The 17900-nt window shown below is 49.2% G+C and overlaps 1 long non-coding RNA gene across 1 annotated transcript in view; it reads left to right on the top strand.

The window, feature by feature from the left end:
* Positions 1-238: 238 nt before the first annotated feature.
* LOC120500813 overlaps positions 239-17900 on the top strand; it is a 54739-nt gene continuing 37077 nt past the window's right edge. Inside the window, exon 1 of the long non-coding RNA XR_005627177.1 lies at positions 239-711. This is a non-coding gene — a long non-coding RNA (uncharacterized LOC120500813). The remainder of the gene's footprint in view (positions 712-17900) is intronic.

Genomic DNA, 17900 nt, shown 5'->3' with positions numbered 1-17900 from the left:
TCAGCTTTTCATTTCCAGTCATAAAATTTAGACACAGTAACCAATGAAACCTGCTAATCAGGGTAAGCACCTTGCCATTTCCTTAGTTTTCAGCACGTAATTTCTACTGAGATACAATTATTACAAAAAAACATACTAAAAGAAGCATCTTTGGATGCTTCACCACCCAAAAGCAGGATGATGACCTTGCACCTGAGCATCCCTTCAGCAGAGCAGCTGGGCAGACCCCTGTGCAGTTACATTTCTTTACCAGCTTGCCACCACACATGGTCATTGCTGGGACACATGTCCAAGGCCAGCTCAAGGGAATATCTGCAGCTGTCGAGCCTTGTGGATGGATTGGGGTTTCCACAACCAGGCAAGCCTGGTGTTGAGACCCAAGAGCACGAGGGAGGACAACAAGTATTCAAGACAGGGGTGTTGACTGCCCCACATGACGTGGGATATCCTTGGAGTGAGGTGGGCACTGTGAGGGTTGTGCAAAATAATAGCCCTGCTGGTTGGGCATGAATATGTAACATCATAAATTCTTTATAACACATAAAAACTACTAGGAAACAAAAAATGTGTAATAATCATGTGCATTAGTTTCCAATGTACCATTTGAAATCTTTCTTCTTCAGTGGCTGAAAAGCAAAGTGCCTGGATTGAAATCTTCCTTTGGTCAGCGGGAGAGGACACATCCCTGAAAGGCACAGCTTCATACCCAAGGTAGGGCTCAGGATAAGGGAAGATGTCTTCTCAAGGGACTTCACTCCTGTGTGGATTTTGACAACTAGTTTAGAAGAGGCTGGACTTCTAGAAAATCAATGTGCATGAGAGCAGTCCTGCTCCTGAAGTTTAAATGGCTTCAGAGCATGACCCAGGCTCCTGGGTTTTATGGATAAGCAGATACACTATATTTTAGAAATACAGGTAATTTTTTAAAAGTATTTTTCTTGCTGAAGTTTTTTTTTTTTTTTAAGACTTTTAAAAATCCTACTCAGCTGTCTGTCTGAAGCTTCTCCAGAGCCAGCCAAGCTCTTGTTGAGCAGAAGCAGGGGATATTGCAGCTCTGCAGTCCCAGTGGCAGGCTGAAACCCAGGGCAGGTGGCACGAACCAGCCACTGATGACCAAAGCATGCTCAGGCCAGGGCTACCTGGTGCTGGGTGTGTGAAATGGTGTCAGGCCACTCAGCCCTGAGGTTTGGGGAGCCTGAGGCTGACTGGCAGGAGATGGGAAATGGCAAAGAAAGCAGAGAGGGAACAAACCAGCAGCAAAAACTGGGACAGTAGGTGAGGATAGGGGGTGATTGATCTGAAGGAGAGCAAGGAAATGGGGACAGGTTGAATGACCAGAGACTGACATCACTGGGGAGTTGAAGGAAGTGGAGTGCTGCTGAGCTAGGAGCAGGTCTTGGCACCCCCTGGGGATGTTCCCTCTCAAGCACAAGATGGAGCCCAGGAGTCCTCTGCTGTGAGCAAGCCCTGGTGGAACTGGGTGCCCATGGCAGGGCAGGGTGCCAGGACCATGGGCTGGGCACTCTGTGCAGTGGCCCTGACCAGCCCTGCAGGGCTTTCTGACTTCGGTGTTTGGTGGTGGAGGGGTTAATTCCACATATGAAACCCTGTGGGAAGGTAGCAACTCCAGACACCCACAGCTGGGAAATACCACCTACACAAACCTAAATTCAGTCTCTGGAAAGCAGTTCCTGTGATACTGTCTCTAACGCAGCCCCACAGGCATCGGCACTGCAGCGCAGGGCCAGGCACACTCCCTGTGCTCCCATGGCAAAAGGAGATGCAGTCTCCCCCCAAGGACACATGTCATCTAGCTCAAGGAGAGAGAAAACCCCATTCTTCCATCACTGCTTTGTTAGAACCTGATGTAAATTTGAAGTGATGAAACCATCAGGGGCTGACAATCATTCAAGCTGGATTTACTGCTTTCCTGTGTTTTCCCCAGGACACCCTCAGCTGCTGGTCCATCAACAGGGGAAGGCACAGCCCTCCATAGACACTGGTGCTCATCCCTGCCTGGTCCCTGGCTCAGCAACAAAGCTCCTTCCAGTTTAGGTGATGGATGGTACCTAAGCTAGGTTTATGCCCAGGGGAGTTCCTGAGCTTAAGACCCCATTTATTAGTACCCATGTTATTATATAAAAATCAGGAAGGGCATGACCAGCAGGTCACCAGTTTCTTCTCCAGCAGGCCTTTAGCAGTTGACCACTAGCAGCTGATCCTCAGGAGCTGTGTGTAAAACATTTTTTCTCAGCAAAGGGCTGGTGTTAGTTTGTGATGAGCTCCTTCCATTTTACTCCAAGGCAGAAAAAGCAGACTTGGCCATAAGGTGTGACAAACTGCTGGAGCATTTGAAAAATCAAACAAGAAGCTCCTAGAGAGTTGTCAGATGCTGGAAAATGAAACTTGCTGGCAGGGTTGGATATCTGAAGTTACAACTTGGTTCATAATTTCCATGTAAGCAGTCCCACTGCCTTGGGCTTGCAAAGTTAAGGTGCTCTGTCTGACAGAGGAGTTAGAGGCAGCAAATAATGGATCTTGTGTCCTGGTCACTGGCAGACCAATGCCAAAATGCTAATGGTGGGACCGAGGCTGGTGCCTGCTTCTACACTTCAGGATCTAGCTGGGTGCTGCCAGGTTTTCTGAGCCCAAGGATCAGAGGTGTAAATCTGATTGACCATTCCAGGGGCTGTAAACAAGGTCTGGCCTGTGTGACACGGTGCTTTTGGGGTGAGCCAGGGCCAGCACAGCCTGGCCAGGCACAGCTCTGAAATCAGGTATCCTGTGACACCATCATCCACCCAGCACCAACCACTGCTCGTGCTCCAGGTTCAGAGAGCTTGAACCTGGAGCTGGTGGATGTCTCCAGACTAAGGACATGCTCCTCTCACTGGGTGCTCAGGCCTGGGCAGGAGAGGTGGATAGATCAGCTGGAGAACCAAAAGGAGAGTTTGGGCATCCTCTGGGAGATAGTAACAGTCCAAAAATTGTGGCTTGACACCCCTTACATTATAACTCTGCTCTTTTACCTAGCCAAAGACACAGGGAAGGCAACACTCTCTCCAAGGGCTCCTGTGGGCTGCACTGCTCCCATCTACCTGAGATCTCCTGTAGGAGCTGCCTCAGAAGCGTGGAGGCTGTGCTCTGTACACAGTGAAGGGGAACAGAGGGATGCTGTACTCGTGGCTGATTCACAAGCTGGCTCAGCTGAGTTAGTTTGTTCCTCATTTAATGTTAGATTTTAGGAATGCTGGATGTGTTAGATTCTCAGAAAATTAATTGTCTCGGTGATGCAAGACCTTTGTGCTCTTTACTACTAATCAAAGCTAAATATATAGAGAATTTCTTTCTTGAACATTACAACTTTAAGATTTGCCCACGTTCCCTGAATGTTGCCATGATGCAGTCAGTGGCACTGCTCTTGCTGGTGCATTGATGTCCTTTTCTCCTCCTTTCTTCTTCCCAGCTCACTCATCTGCTGGGACCCTCATGGCCCCACTCCCTTGAGAAAACTTGTCTTTATGCCCATAACCTGGGGGTTTTTTTCTGCTTTTCTCTCCCTCCTCTTTTCCTCACACAGTTCCTGGACCAGGGATCCTTTTCAAGCTGCCCCAGGCCTCTCTAGTACTATACTACCTTTCTTCCTTTCCCTCAGTGCTTTGGGTGCCCAGGAAATTCCCTTAATTAGGGCATGCCCAAATCCCTCCTTCCTTCTGGAAACCATGAAAGACCTCACCTACAGAGGTAAAGCACAGAGCCAAATCCACAGGGCATACCAACCACCCAGCCAGTGTGCTGCCAACCAGAGTCTGCAGTAAGGCAGGGCTTTCCCTCCTGCCCTGCCCTCCTTTCACACCCTCCTTTTGCCTCAGAGCTCATTTCAGATGGCCCCAAGATGGGCTGCACAACAACACAGCTCTGGGAGCCAGCACAGTGGCACCTGCCAGCATCTCAAGAACATGCACGTTCTGGCTGGTGTCCCTCAGTACTCCAGTATTTGCATGGAGCTGGGGCTCCTGCACTGTGTGGTGTGCTGGAAGGCAGTGGGGGTCCAGGGCATCAGCATCAAATAGGGTTATTAAAACATTCCTGTTTTATGGCAGAAGCTTTGCTGAATGCTACAATTTGCATCATGATGGACATGGACCAGATGCTGTAAATAGGGCTTAAACTACATCCATATTTCAGACTCAAGGCAGCGAAGCAGAGGAGGCTGAAAGTATCCCTTTATCCTTTGCCTTCATTGGAGAGCTTTCACATGGTGGCATGCTCTGGAGCTTGTGGAGTGCTTCTGTTGGAGCCTCAGGTCAGGACCCCAGGGTGCCAGCCTCCCTGCCCTGATGAAGAAACCTCACTACAGATGCTTCATGCAGAAAGAACAAAACCCCACTGAAATCCGCCTTCCTTTGGTATTCCTGGGTCATGGTGAGCCTGGTGTGGCACTGGCAGAGCAACCAGTAACAGATAGTGCTGTATAAATAGCTACAGAAAAAAAACCAAGAAAAAGCCAAGTTGGCTAGATTTGTCCAAAATGACACAGCCAGTGTCAATCCTGCCTTGCAGCAGCCTGATAAGCAGTAAGGTATTCCAAGACACTGCCAGCTCTGTTTTCTGTGGATTCCATTTGTCATTTCCTCCTGTAATTGTCCTATCTTCAATTTGGGGCTCTGCCCCTGGCTGGGGCTCATCCTCCTGCATGACCAGTTCCTCAGAGAACAGCTCCTCTGGCTGTTCTGGGGCCAGGAGGTGCTGGCAGGTGGTCCCATCCTGCTGGCAGCTCCTAAGGATGGTCTTGGATCTGTTGCTGGCCTTCTGGAACACAAAGCCAAGCTCAGGGGAATGTGCAGTGCATCTTTCCTTGGTAAACATGTTCCTGGGGAAAGTGAGCGGCAGCAGTTTAGCACACAGTCCCTTAACCTGGGGAAGGAAATGCAGCTTCGGGCAAAAGGGCAGCATCGGCTCCTCGCAGTCACAGGCCCTGACAGCAGGAGAGGAGAATGGCAGCTGTGTGAGCAGGGGCTGAGCCAGAGGCAGAGCATCTCCCACCTCTGCAGCGAGGCAATGGGCTGTGCTCCAGCCATTCCCTGCCAGCTTGGAGCACAGTGGCCCCAGCCCCAAAGCCCCTGGATGGCTGTGGAGAGGGAGCATGAGCCCACATTTGCAGCAGGCAGTGACCAGCAGCAAGCTGCAGAAAGACAGCTCTCTTCTCTTTGCATCCTGCCCTCAGAGAAGCTGAAAACAATTCTGCACCATGTTGACAGCTCGGGCATCACTTCTGAAGGCTGCCAAGCTGATAACAGCAGCAGAACCCAAATAACCCACGTTTGCTGGAGCTGAGCTCCCACCCTGTGTGCTGCAGAGATGCTCACGGTTCTGACTCATGTAGTTTATCACAGTCTCCCCTCAGTCACTGTATTTCTGCAGAGCAAATACCTGCTCCCTGCATTCTCCTGTCTCTTTTACCTACTATCTCTTTACCTACAATATCTAATACATATTATTCTAACAAGATTATTTTTGTGTTGCCAGAGGTCTCTGGTTTAAGAAGGCCAGTATATCTAGCCTTGGTCTACGGTAGCAGTTCTTCCTAACCTCACTCACTGGAACTGTTTGTACAGCAGAGCCAGGGTTCAGCAATATCAAGGCCTGTACAAATTTGTTTTGCCATTGAGTTCTTGTAGCAAGTAAAGAAACCAAGGGGTTATGAAGTGATCCCATGAGAGCAGAGGTAACTTGGCTTAAGCTATTGCCATGACCTCTTGCAAACAGCTCCCCTGAATATCTCTGCCAGCAAAGCACAAGGCTAGGAAACAGGGACTCCTCCAGAGTCCCTGGCTTACCTGTCAGGGGTCACCACCCCCTTGCTGGCCATGGCAACATCTCTGATCAGAAGATGCTTCTTCCCACAAGACAGCTGAGGGATATGAAGGCTATGGTGCTGGGGCAGCTGTGTCCCTTGGAAACCAATAAGCCATGTTTTATAACCTGTATTCAGTAAGTGCCTTTACGTAAGAAGGTGAGGTTGGTCACTCGGGGCTAGGCCAGCTGGGTGTGGGAGCTGCCTGCAGCACAGCCCATGTGCTGACAGGAGCAGGGCACACCCAGGAGGCACTTGTCCCAGCACTCCTCCAATTTCCAGCCATTTTCAGGTGAATAAAACAAGCCACAGTTGGCTGACATAGTCTTTTTTTTTTAACCTAGTGAAAATTTCCCCTGAGCTGCGCTGTTGTTATTGTGCAAAAAATAGAGCAAGAGATGTATTAACTCTCAAAGGAAGGGAACTAGAAAAGCAAGCAGGAGCAGGGCACCCTCATTAACTCCTCTGGATGAAAGTGGGGCACTTACCTGCAGCAGCAGCAGCAGCCTCTGCCTGGGCTGGGGGGGAACATGGGGGGGCCATTCACCCATCAGCCATGGGCAGTGGGAAGGTGAGAGGGGCTGAGTGTCATACTGAGCTATCAACCCATAACCCTGCTGCAGTCCCAGAACAGGAGGGACCCTAAGGGGCTGTGGCCTGGCTGACAATCCCAGCAGGTCCCACAGAGGGCAAGTCCTGGTCTTAGGCAGGGATAGGCAGGGATGGGTGTCTAAAACCATGCTGTCACCCTGGTTCTGGAGCACGTGGTGTTTCCATCAAGTGCTCAAATAACCTTTTCTTACAGCTGAGCAGGAATAAGGGGGTTTCAATGTGACATGGCCTCTGTTCTGTGCAGCCCCTCTGTGTGAGTGCCAGTGGGGAGGCAGCAGCGAGGGTCCCTCAGCCACGGGCAGGCTGAGCTGCAGCAGCCATAACCAGCAACAGAGCTGCTGGCAAAGCAGGCTCTGGTCTGTACAGCACGGGGCATGGCTGCTGTTTCCTGGGACACCTCAGCACCTGCCTGTTCCCTTGTGCCTCCATAAAGCCCGGGCTGAAACAAGGCCAGTGACTCAGCTGACCCCCCTGTCTCCAATATCCTAAGGTGTTACCAATATCCTCAGGGCCTCTTCTAGCTCTGTTTCACACTGAGATTCAAGGGTGTGGTACTGCTGGAGAGCTGCAGCCAGCACCTCAGCCAGCTCAGCTCACAATCTGGAAATCAATATGGGTCAAATTTTGTTCAGATCCATTAGCAATTGCTCTGTTGGATGCCGTGATGAAAATAAGGATGTGCACTCAGCTGGTGAATCCCTGCTTTGTTTTGTGCTGGTCTTCTGGGATTAAAGTTACTGGTGTCTTTTTTACTCTTTAGCCTAATAATGGCAAAAATAGCATTTACTCTTTAGCCTAATAATGGCAAAATGTTTAGCATATTTTATATATTCTGGCCTCAGCTTTAGATTGGGTGACAGACAGTACTTCCCAGAGAGACAGCAGCCTTTGAGCAGCCCAGCATGATGCATTGCTGCAGTCTGAGAGGGGACATAGAGCAGAGTTGGAGCAGCAAGAGAAGCCTTAACAGGAAAAATAATGAAGCTATAGCACAGTTTCTGGTTATTACACAAACAATATTTGGCTGAGGTACTCAAGCTCTCATATTTCTCAGTGAGAAAAATTCACAGACATTTTATTCTTAGATAAACTGCCCATCTAGAATAAACCAGGAAAACTCTGCTGGGCATCATAAGGAAGTGGAAAAATAACTGTAAATCCAGCAGAAGGTAACTGAGCATCATCTCCTTATGTTCTGCTTTGCTCAGCCATCTCAGGAAGAAGTGATTCAAAGACTCACAGGAGGGGCTTTAATTCCCCCTGGACCTGGGGATTGGAGCTCAAGGATGCTCAGCACTGTCAGGTGGGGTGCAGGTATCCAGCCATGGGCACTGCAGCGTGGGGAGATGCAGGAGCAGGGTACAGGGCCTGGAGACACCCTGGGAAGAGGCATGGAACCACTGCTCTGTTTCTGCTTAGGACTTTATGGCTCTCCCTGGCTATATGTACACAAATATTAAATGGGAGTTTTGTTTGCTCTGCCAGGAGAGCATGATACCATGCTGGGACCCCTCAAAATTCATCCCCTAGCTAAAATACTGGGAATTATTGCTACTACCTGCCATCCTCCAAGGTGAAAAGACAGCACTGCTGGCAGCAGGGCCATGGGCTGGCAGGGGGCACAGGCTGGGGGGGGTTCATAGGTATTAGCCCCTGCCAAAAAATACAGCCCAAGAGCTTGCAGGGCTGGAGCTGCAGTGCCTGCTCATGCTGGGGAAGCCATACATTTGTTTACTGCAAATGTCTCCATAGAAACTCCTTCTCCAGGGCTGAAGATGTGGATCCTGGAGCTGTGTGGAGTGAGCTTTCTGCCCTCAGCACACCTCGAGCAGCCTTGGCAGTCTTCATGGCAGGATTGTTTGGCAGGAAATAATTCAGACTAATGTATCCCCCTGTGCTCCTAAAATTGTATGGAATTTAAAATGCTAAATGAACTAAATCATTCGAAGTGTGCAAGCAGTGTAACTGTGAAGAGAGGCAAAGTAGGCAAAGTATGCCTGCCTGTTCCAATGCTTTCCAGCTATAATTCTTGAAACCATCTAGCTTCAAAACAGAGTGAGGTGAGAAGCAGAGAAACTGCACCAACAAAGAACTGCTCCAGGCTCTAAAAAGGGACAGCAAACTTAGGACTTTCAAAGGACAGAAAGAGCTGGAATGTTTGAATTCCTACCCTTCCTCAAACAAACACAGTGTCCCATGCTATCAGGAAGGTTCCAGTTGCTGACATAGGCATGATAAAAATGCCATACCACTTCTTGGCCTGTGACTGACCCAACCAACAAGCAAGAGAGCACACAAAGCAAAGGAAAACAGATGAAAATGAACATGGTATCTAGAGAAGCAAAGGTGGCAAATGAGAAGTAACGTTTTGAGAGGCTGCACTGGGAAAGGGGAGATGAAATGTATGAGAAAAGGAAATTTGGTGAGCAAGGCACAGCCTTGGGTGTCAGAGGGTGTTAGAGGCTGCAGTGCCACAATGAGATCATGAGAGAGAAGAAAGCAGAAGCCGAGGGCAGGGGAGGGAGGCAGCTGGCATCCCAGGTGATTAACAAGCAGCAGGAGAAGGCACAGTCCAGTTCTCCTTTGGACTAACTCCTTTAAAGAGAAAAGAAAACAGTTATGGCCTGTTCCATGGCTTCTTCCTCCCAGGAGAAGCCCTGAGGACAGGCAGGGTCCCTGAGGCAAAGTCCAGGGAGCACATAACCCTCTTCCCTGGGTTACACAGCTGCTGCAGCTCTGTGACTTCACCCTCGCCCTTCACAGGGCCCTCATTGGGAAAACTGCTTTCCTGTTTTAAAACCTTTGTATTTCACTGTCTGGAGAAAGAAAATGAGGGAGCTTGTAATGCAATAACCCATATAATAGGGCTGTGCTCTTACACCAGGCTGCACTGCATGATAGCTTTAAAGATGGTACCATGTGGCAGCCCCGAAATGACCTTTTAATTCTGCCTCCCTCTGCTTAATTACTTTTTATATATATATAGATCTGGATTGTATCTGCTCTGAAGTCTCAGTTGCCATCATCTCCCCCTCCAATCCTCCTGACCCCACCCACTACCCAGTGTTGTCTCCCCCCGAGCTGGGATTTCACTGTGCCATGCCTGCTTGTGGAGCTCCCTGAGGAGCCAGAGCTGCCCAGCAGGAGAGATCACACAAACAGAAATGCTCAGCTGAAAAGAAAGCAATAAAAAATAATGATGTTAACAACAAGTTTTGGCCTCACACAAGTGCCCACTGTAGATCACAAGCTTGTCTTTGCCACATTTGGGAGCAGGAGCTGGCCCTGGCTGCAGGCCTTTCCCACCAAGCCTGACAGTCCTGTCATGGCAGCTGGCAGTGCCCAAGCCCTGTCCTTCCACCTGCAAGGGACAAATCCTGCCTCCAAGTCCCTGGGCTGGCTGCTGGCAGGCTGTAAGCAGGAGGGAAGGGAGGTGAGAGCCAGGGAGAGGAGAGCCTGGCTCTCACCTGGAGCAGCCCCCAGAGCAGCTCCACCATCCCTGTTGCCACCACCCCCCACCCACCCAGAGTGGCACCTGGGCCCCAAATGCCCCATGCCCAAGGGGACCCCCACCACTGTGTCCCCATGGAGATGCCAGGCACAGGGAGCTGAGGGGGAAGACAGCTAAAGTGACACACCCTCTGTCAATGTCCAGTCACCCTTTGCCCCCTCCTGGGGCTGGAAGCATCACTGGCACAGCAGGTGCTGGGCACCAGAGACAAAGGTGAATTTGGCAGGACCTGTTGGGGCTGGGGCAGGTGCCTCTGTGAGCAGCTCAGTGGGTGCAGTACAGTCAGTGGCACTCAGGCTTGGCCCCATGTCCCTAGCAGCTGCCAGCCTGGGGCAGGGGAGATGAAGGTGGCCGCTTTTCTTTTGGTTCCTCATGGTTCCACTGCTTTTGGCCTTCACGCTGACCAACAGGAGCCTATGGGATAGAAACTAAGCCTGTCTAGGCGTTGTCTTCCCCTGCTGTAGGTTATGCACCACCAGGTTTTCCCAGGCTGGCTCCTGGCAATGTCCAGGTGTGAATCTCTGCACCCCCTGGAGGTGCCACACCTGCCCTGTGGTTCCCCTGCAGGTCTTGCAAGCTGCTGCTGGCAACAAATTTCCCCTTTTCACGAGCCACATGGATGTTGCCAGCATCACACACACCCTGTATTGCAAATAGATGATTTGTGGGCCCAGCCTCCCTCTCATCAGGTACTAATGAGGTTTTTGTATACAGCCGCAGTGCCTCGTGCGGCAGATGGTGCTGGGTTGGATTTGGATTATTCCTGTTCTGCTGGTTTGTCTCTCCAATATGCTAACTCATGGATAGCTTGGCTGTACTTATTGCAGGAGCTGCACCAAGGATCTTTTCAAAACATACCTGCCCAGGTGTTTGCTGGGAGCTGCAGCTTTGTCTAAAATGGAGAACCAGGCCTTCTGGTAGTGCTGAAAATAACTATTCAGCTCAACTGCTGCCTGGCTGTTGAGGCACTTGGAAAATATTGATTTTCACTTCTGCTAAAATAAACAGGTTTTATTGCTCCTTGTGATTTCCTTGTCTGGAAATCAGAATCACAGGTGGGCCACCAGCACTGTGCCCAGCTCTGGGGCTGAGTCAATCACCACATGTCCATTCCCACTGCTGGCAAACAGTGCATGGGCAGAGCACAGAACTGTAGGTCCCACAGAAACACACCATGACCTCTTGCTTTGGAGTTCAATACACATGCTAGGGAATTCTGACTCTTCTGTCTTTAAAAAGAAAAGAAAACAATCCTGTAGCAGCCTGCTTGAAGTATGGCTGAACAATCCTTCAACACAAACTTGCTTTGCTGCCCAACAGAAAACACCCAGAACACCCCAGGAAGCTGAGCTGTGGCTAGTCCTCAGCTGGCTTTGTCTTCAAACGCCGTGACACGAAAGCCTGGCACTGGGAAAGGTGGGCAGGAGGCCCTGGGCTGTGGCCAAGCCAGGGGCAGTGGGCAGCATCCCCCAGGCACCAGGCTGCAGGCTGCCCTGCAAGGGACAGGCTCCTGAGCAATGGGAAACTGCTGACATCTCAGGTGATGCCAGCAGGCACTGTGCTGTCCCCTCGCCTTCCCAGTGGCACCAGCCCCACCTCACTTTGGCTGCTTGCTCATTTCTCAGCAGATTGACTATGCTGCTTGATGAATTCATCAAATGCTTCTGTCAGAGTCCTTATTTTTTTCTGTCTGCTACTGACATGGAGAAGGGCTTTATCAGTCTCACAGACTTCACCTGGCCCATAGCTCCTGCACCTTACAATGAATTAACACTCAAATTGTGGTAACTCTCATAGGCATCAATCTTGTAAATAACACGTAAACAGTATTTCCCCAATCTTGCAAACAATTAGGATATTTGAACTATACACAATTTTTTCAGGGCCAATTAAAACTGTGCTGTAAACTGCTGGGTTCCCTCCAGGACCTGGGAGCTCCTGTGGATGGCCCATACCTATCCTGCCATGAGGCTATACTTTGCTTTTTAATTTGCCTCCAGGTTGAATAGTGATGGTTAATACACAAGGGGTTTGGCTCCTGATGGGTGCTATTCAAACAAACAGTGTGATGTGCAGGACACAGGTGCACATTCTCAGGAATCCTAAGTCTGTGCAAAAATGCTTTGAACAGGTCATCCCTTGCTGTCCTGTTTCCCTGCCCATCCCTCCAACAATGATTGTACAAACACCAGCCTGGCTCTCCAGGCTCCTGCTCTGTGTCTCTCTGCTGAGCTGGCAAAAACAAAGGGCAGGACTTGTGCATGTTGGTGGGAAGCTGGAGCTCCTGTTCCTTGACAACCACACCACCACAAATTCATTACTCAGAGCTGCTGATGCCTGTGCCTGCTCAGTGTGGGGACCCAACCACCCAAGGCCTCAGGATCATGGTGATCTGCCAAGTCTATCCCCTCTCCTCTCCTCTCCTCCTTCCACCTCTGATCTGAAATTCCCATTCTGGCTCCTGCCACTGCAGCTCACAGTCATTTCAGGATAAGCATCTCTTCGTTATCATTCATTCCAGGTTGCTCACTCTGAGAGGGAGGACAAACAACTTCTGCATCAAGATAGCTTGCTGCTGGGGTCACATGCTTTACAAGGCAACTTTTCTTCTGTAAAAGTAACCAGAAATTCATCTGAGACTTCTTGACCTTGATTGCATAAGTCACCTCCACTTCAAAATCAAGAAAATATGCCCATTTAAAATGAAAAGTTTCCTAAAGACAGTCATAAAGCAGCCTGTAGCTGGAATAAAGCAAGGTACCCATGCTCCCAGGGCCCTCTGGGTCACTCTACTTGTGTTATAACCAGTCCACTGAAGTATAAGTTTTGCAGGCAGAGTAGCAAAATAAGAGGTGCTCCTGATTGTATGTGGAGGTGAACTTCAGTTACATGCCAAGCACTATCTCCATGGGAATTCTGCAGGCTGCACAGCAACAGCCTCTGCCTCCTGCATGAGAGTGCTTCCCCCAGCGCCTGCTGCTCCAGCACAGCCCCAGGGAGCAGGCAGGAGAGCACTGAACAGCCTGGGGCTGCCCATGCTGGCCAATACCCCGTGCCCTGAGACAGCCCTAATGTGCAGAGCTATGAGGTGCTATTGTGAAAAGAATCTGTGGGCCCCAAACATGTGCTAGAACTTAATCAAAGCCAAACCCGATTCAAAGGGCTGCATTATCCAGCCTGTTCAGATTAAATATATCCCATCATACTGTAGGCTCCACAGGAAAAAAGTTAAGCAGCAATTTTCTCTACTCCTACACAGGCAAAGTCAGAGGGACCTGCAATAAAAGCAGCTGATTTGCTCCAGTATAAGTAAAACCAGCTTGGTACAGTCCCACAGCTTGAGCACTAGGTGATATTTCAGTGTCCAGAGGTTTCTTCTGTTCCTGAGAGAAAGCAAGGTGCAGGCTGGGCAGCTGCTGGCCCTGCCACATCCCTGGCACTGAAGGGGCCCAGAGGACAGAGCTGCTTCCCTCAGCAGCACCGAGCAAGGCCCCTGTCCCCCAGCTCCCCCAGCTCCTACAGACCACTGCTCCTGCCTGTGTGTTCACCTCCTGTGCCTTGCTTCTCCAGTAGCCGTGTCTCGTGCTCCTCCAGTGGCATCCAACACCCTCCCCAATGGAAAGAAACCCCATTACTCCATTTCTCCACATTAGTCTGCATGTTGAAAAAGGCCTTGATTATCACAGAATCATAAAATAGAGTAGTTTGGGTTGGAAAGTCATCTAGTCTGAGCCCCTGCAATGAGCAGGGACATCTTGCTATATGATATTTTATTTCATTGTTGCCCGCCTTAGCTGAAGTCCTGCACAGCTGCTGGCAAGGATGTCTGTAATGCAAACATAGGCCTGAGGCTGAAGTCTTCATCCAGGTATAGCCAGGGCTTTGATCCCAGCAGGAATTTTGCCCAAGCATCTATCAGGGTTTTCACTGTTCATTCCTGGTGAAGCTCTACTGGTATTTCACATCAGAATAAACCTAAATTGAAACCACATGTAAAACTCAAGAGTTGAGACTGAAGAGCAAATGGAACTGGGAAGGGAAGTGCAAGAGAGAGCAGACAGTAATGAGTGCAGGCAGCTGCTGTCATGATGCATCCCACATGCTGTAATGAGATGGTCATTGTCTACTCATGCTTTAGTAAAACATTGGACACAAGACAAGGCTGAACTTGAGGAAATCTGGAGGAGGCTCATTTTTTACTCCTGATCTACCTGGGAACAAATTATGACAAATAACTTCACCCAGTGTGGTTATGGAAAACTGTATCTCATCCTGTGGCAAGGCCAGGCTAGCAGAGTGTGCTACACAGCCTCTGGCTACTGAGCCAGACACCCCAGGATCCTGGAAAGCCACACTGTGGGAAGCTCACACCCAGTCTGGGGAGACATCTGTCAGACTCTGGGATGGAGCTTCCACAGTTTCACTTCTGACAAGACTTGCTGCAAGTAGATTACTTGTGCTTGTGACTGACCACCATCCAGCAGCTCTGGGGCACTGGGAATGGGGACACAGGGCCATTAACGTGAGGTTGCTAATTACAGCTGGTGGTTAATGACATGGCCTCTTGAGTTACTTATTTTAAACAACCACTGAGTGCAAAAATTACAGCTCTGGCTATAGGGTAGCCATGGGTATCTCCTGTGAGAATCAGCTGTGTAACTCAGAAAAGGTGATTTTAAAGCAGCACAGTCAATCCAGGAGACGTAGAGCTCTCTGTCATTTTAGGAACACCTTCTGAGATAGACCAGGCCATTCTGGGTGAGCCTGTGTCCTTTTCAAGACCTTCCACTTTCTCTTGAGGCTTATTTAAACTAACAAAAAAAGTATGGGAAAACACCTTATGGTTGCAAAGATACACATTGTACATATTATTCAAAAACAGTGTGAACAAACACAGGGGTGCCCACATGGAGAATATTGGCTTGCATACCAGTAACCTGCCCAGTTCCCCTCATGCTGGTCAGCACTCTGCCCCTGGTTAATTATTTTCCCACCCTATTAGCAGGTAAGGACAAGTGCTTTGACCTTGCTGTAGGTGGTGTTTTGTTTCTCTCTTACAGCTTGATAGAGCTTGGGTGGATGTGTTTGGAGTGTTGCCATCAGGTGTGACCGTGGTGCTGGGGAGCAGGATGCTGGCTGGCAGGGGCAGGAGCTGGTGCCCCAAAGCACAGCCCGAGCTGGGGCTGCCCCGTGGCCTGACAGGAGCAGTGACCTGTGTGTGTGAACAGCCACACTTCAGACTCTGGATGGCAGCTCCGAGGAATAAAATCACTGGATTTTGCAGTGAAAGCTCCTTTGCTGGTGCTCTCAGGAGCTGGGTTAGCAGTGCTGCACACACACATGCATCCACATACATGTGCTTAGTACCAGCCATCTCTTTTACAGTGTTGCCCCACCTGTACAACCAGGAAGAACTGCATGGAACGTTCATAGCTGACCTCCAGGCAAGCTAACCTGAGCCTCCAAGGTGTTAATTGTAGCTTGACAACTATTTTGAGTTCAATTCCCTCCATGATTTCTCTATTGTCCCAATGGGTTTTTTTGTTTTATAAAAAATTAATGTTTTTCTTGTTAAACTGCAGATCTTGGATGCAGTAACTCCGTGCTGATTTTCTTCTGCCTGTAACACTTCTGCAACTTAATGTTTCCAGCTTTCATTCTCCCTTTGTGTTCCCCAGTGACTCATCTAGGCAGGTATTTTCTTACCATCCTATGCAGCCTCTTAAGAGAGATGTTCTTTCCAGGTATGAGCTGAAAAATGCAACTGCTCAGAATAGAGCAGAAATGGGAAGGCAATCTGTCAGTCTGGAATGAGTAATTCAGTTCTTTGCAAAGCAGAGGTTGTTTTTGTTAAAAGCAAAAAAGGGTGAAAAGATCTTAAAGGCAAGATACTTTCACAGCAAGTTTCACATTAATGCATTCAATTCAGTCCTCAGGTGGAGTCACAAGCAGCTCTTACTCTCCAGTACTCTGCAGTGGCAAAACAATAAGTATCCATAACTCCTGTGTCATTCTGCCTGCCTTAACATCCCAGGAATGCAATTTTCAAAGAGATAGGTTCTTCCTGGAAATTAAATAAATAAGTTTCTTATAAAAATTTGAAATGCCATTTCCATGTAGTTAAGACCACATATAAAGTCATCTCGTTAAGGAAGTGTGCAGATGAAGAGTACAACATTCTCCTTTCACACATCGTATCAAAAGAGGATCTCAAATGCTGTCTTCTGGTGTCCAGGTCCCAGCATGAGTACTGCCAGCCACAGCACCAGCCACAGGAGGTCTCATGCAGACTTCATCCTGGTTTTGAAGGACTTTTTCTGTAAGATGACATCATCCAAACTAATTGAATCCCAATTATTTCATAGTGCATGCTAACATAGAACAGGAAGACCAGACCAGCCTTGAGCCCAGATTTGCTTGTCTCTGATCAAATTATAAATAAAAATTACTACTAAGCCATGAGGTTTTCTTGCTTGGGCAAATTCTCATGATGAACAACCACCAGTGCTGAGGTCCCAGCCAAAGACTTGAGCTCCCACATTTGATTTAGGGCCCATAAATCAAGATGGCTTATGTGATGAAAGCACTGGTATTATCTATCCATGCAGAGCTGCCTTGCTTTTTTAGTTCTTTATTATGGACAAAGATCATAAAGGCTCCCCAAGTGGAGAAAATGACATCTCTTATTCCCTGATGGCATTCAGAATGAAGATTTTCTCATAGTTTTTAAATTACAGTATCCAAACCCTAAATTAAGACTATCCATGGATGTTCCATGAAAGTGTGGTGTAGGAAGGCTCTGCAAAGGAGGTAATCCTACCTCACCTGACTGTCCTGGAGGAGTTCAGCCTGTTTCCTCTGGAGGCGCCTGACAGCTGCATCCAGTCCATCCAGTTGGTCTTAAATACCTGGCAAGTTTCCTGCCTCATTCACCATCCTAATGAACATCACACTTTCTGGGAAAAATTACTTCAGCTCTCTGAAGATGCAGGGGAGCCGTGAAAAACTTGAGTAAGACTCTTACATTCTTCAGAGCTCTGAAGAGAGGGACGATTTCCAGCTCCCTGACTAGCAGCTCCCTCGCTGAGATGATATTTGGCACTTTCTCCTCTTCTTTCTGAGGGGAGGCAGCCAAGGAAGAACCAGCCTGCCTCTGCTCATGCCCCAGAGATGTGTTCATACACTCACACACACACAGATATGCACACTTGCACACTCTGCCGTGGCTCCCCTTCCCCCAGCTCCTCCTGGCACTTTCCCTGTATGTGGCAAGTGAATAAAATTAACAACTGTGGCTGCTGCAGCCAAAATAAGGCAAAACCATGGAGAGGGAAGGAGCAACAAGAACAGAGGCAACAAAGGCACAGTAAATCTACAAAATCAGACCAGGTAAAGGGAAGGAATGGGGCTAAGCTGGCCAGATTAATTCCTTTGACTCCCAGCAAGACAGCATGGCCTTACTGGAGGCTCAGCAATCAGGCCAGAGGAAGATAAAAACCTTGCTCTGGAATGGCCTAATTCTGACAGGGATGTCAGGTTTCCCATGTCCACAACCACCACACATCCCATTTTTGTCCATGTTACCCCAAAGCCACCCCCCCAGGGATGCCTCCTGTGCAGCTCCTTGTTGTCCAGCCCTGTGTCACCTCCGTGCCACGGCCATGCTCTGCTGGGTGGCTGAGGCCCTGCTGGGTCAGTGTGGCTTCCATGTTTCTCATGGCTAGCACCCATCAGCCTGTCCTGTATCTGCCTGCTCCCAGCCAGACGGAGAAACCATGGAGCACATCCCCAGCCAGCCCCAGGCTTTCTGCAGGAATATGCTACACCTGACCATGGGTTGTGGCAGCTATTTGGGGTCAGAAGGCAACCCACCTCTTTTCTGTCATAAGCTTGTCTAATCAAAAGAACACAAAAGACAAA

Source organism: Passer montanus, unplaced genomic scaffold, assembly GCF_014805655.1.
Source record: "Passer montanus isolate IOZ18808 unplaced genomic scaffold, ASM1480565v1 scaffold19, whole genome shotgun sequence".
NCBI classification, from domain to species: Eukaryota; Metazoa; Chordata; class Aves; order Passeriformes; family Passeridae; genus Passer; species Passer montanus.
This window is presented reverse-complemented; position numbering and strand designations above follow the sequence as displayed.